Source organism: Channa argus, chromosome 15, assembly GCF_033026475.1.
Source record: "Channa argus isolate prfri chromosome 15, Channa argus male v1.0, whole genome shotgun sequence".
NCBI classification, from domain to species: domain Eukaryota; kingdom Metazoa; phylum Chordata; class Actinopteri; order Anabantiformes; family Channidae; genus Channa; species Channa argus.
This window is the reverse complement of record NC_090211.1, coordinates 17,533,242-17,535,794: the sequence shown is the minus strand read 5'-3', so window position 1 is coordinate 17,535,794 and position 2,553 is coordinate 17,533,242.

Below are 2,553 nucleotides of genomic sequence, written 5' to 3'. Positions count from 1 at the left end.
GTTGCAGGTTGAACTGTTATTGTTATAATTTTAAGAAGTTGGACGCAAATTCCTTGTATGAGCAAAATAACACTGAAGATCTTTGGTTTGGCCAGGCTGAGCATTTCATTGAGTTTTTCCTGTTTGATGAAAATAAGAAAACAAAAAAACCACTGATGCACGGCTATAATGCTCTTTACGACTCCATCCATGGCTGCCTTGTTCAAGCACGTTTTATAAATGCCACTCGTGGCTGATTTATACTTCCATAATGCAGTGTAAATATATGCGAGTGGGTTTATAGCACTGCTTGCTTGAGGACAGACAGGAGAAAGACCCACTGCTGATAGTGGCAGTGGGGATTGGTGGGGTAACCACTTTAAAATGCTGAATTTGTACAGCGAGGCAAAGATTGTTGTCAGTGTGAGTATTTGTTTAAATGGAACCTGTCTTGGCAACTTTTGGACGAGCAACAATGTACTTCCACTTTTGATATGTAAAGGAAAGTGAACCGTGATCTTCTAGATTTGAGCTCCAAAATCTGTTGATCTCTATGAGTCATCATTTATTTTTAATGCAGTGAGTCACTTTTAACTTTAAAATTAGACTCGACCTTTTGTCCTTGAGTTCTCTGATAGAGAGTTTTACTACGTGAAATGACAAAACATAAATACTAGACTTATAAGTACAGGGTCCTTTGGTACCTTTACAATACATGAGGCCTCAACATCTCAACAACATATCATGCCATTCAGTGGCTGGTATCGATTGTCTCCTTCGCCCCAAAAAGGCGTCTTGTGGCCGGTGTAGTAGTTACAGCAGGAACCAATGTCGGATGATGTGGGCGGCACATTGAGAGCCGACAAAACACAGGACTGAGAGACAGCAGCTTCTTTTGTGTTTCAAACGGACAGCGTTGTGACTTTACTACGTTGTTATTTTAACCACAATGTTTTCCTAAACCTAACCTGAATCCAAAGTTCTGACACACCAAAGCTGATGTTCAAGAACAACTGCTGTGTCGGGTCACATCGGCTCCATCCTGGCCCCAAAAGTTGAACTACAACTCACCGCAAAGATGAGAGGTGATGAGCACGTAGCGCAAAAGAACTGGGAGCGCAGAGATACAAACTTTAAACAAGACCGGACTGACCGATGCCCCCAACGGGCCCTGACAGCCGACCGTTGGCTTGTTGCATCCTAACCTTAAGAGTGGATTAGGCCCCTTCATTATACTCATTATAGTCAATGTCTCACATGATGCTGGGACCAAACAAATGAATAAGGGCGAAATGGACGTTACAGTTTATTCCAAATAAAGAAAAGGTGTCAATAGATTTGAAGCCAAACTAATATAATTGTGCCAATATTTATTCATGACAGAAAATACATGTCATTACTGATTTGTAAAGGAGTTCAGGACATTTTATAGAAACAGAATCTAAAACATTTATAGTGTGCCATGGCAGCATTATAAACCTAATAACATTGTTCCAGCTTTAGCTCAGACTTACAGTATAAACAGCCTGTTCCAATATGAGCTCCCCGAGAAATTAAAAACAAACTATCATGAAATTGACTTTGTGAGTAGATACAGCCTCAGCTCCTTTTCCTCAGTGTTTCCATCTCTGCTTGTGTTCAGATTATTCCTCACTAATTTCCATCCCTCGTTCATCAAAGTGGTCTATAATGCAAACCTGCACTGTGTCAGTTTGAAACCTGGACTTTAAACCTTAATTCTAATGAGCAAGAAATTATTAATACTCACTGTATTACTCTGTTTTTGCAACCTTTTCGTATCGACTCAACCCAGATTTTATTCAGTTTATTGCCTTTTTACATTTTTCTAATTATCAGAGAATGAGAGTCTACAAAGGTTTGCTGGAATGAAAGTCCGAAAAAGACAGAAGTTTTCTCCCTTAATGTGCTATATGACAGCTGAGCAACCTCTGAATGACAGATTAATGAAGTGTGTGTGAAGACCTGGGAAAGAGAGTGTGTCTGATTGTCAAGTGAAACAAGCATCCCCTTTTGTATTCTGCAGTTCTACAGCCTCTCTCATTGCCCCAGGGGTATCACAAGGGAGGAGAGGGAAGCTAAAGAGAGGACAGAATAAAAGAAACAAGGAAAGAAGATAAAATAATGATGGAAAAATGATGAGAATGATTGAAGCATTCTGCTGACAGGGTGTGGTCACTAAAAGACATAGAGAGATAAAGAAGGGAGATGAAGAAAGAAGGGAGACGAGACAGGAAATAAGATGAATAAAAACAGAGAGAGATGTTGTGAGGGTGATGAATAGGTGGAGGAGAGACTGGACAACACAGGAAAAATCCTAAAGTGAAAAGAGGAATGAAGAGGAAAATAGAAGCATGAAAGAGTTTGGGGGTGGGGGGAGGGGGTGCGTGAGAAGGAATGAGGTGTGGAGAAAGAGAAGAGGGGAGGCATGAAAGAGCGAATAAGGGAGGGAGAGGGAGGGGGGGTAAAGGATGAGCTCATTGCAGTCTCTAGGCTGATGACACGAGGAGGAGGGGAGGCAGGGAGGGATCCAGGGTGGGAGGAGGGGAGGGCTTC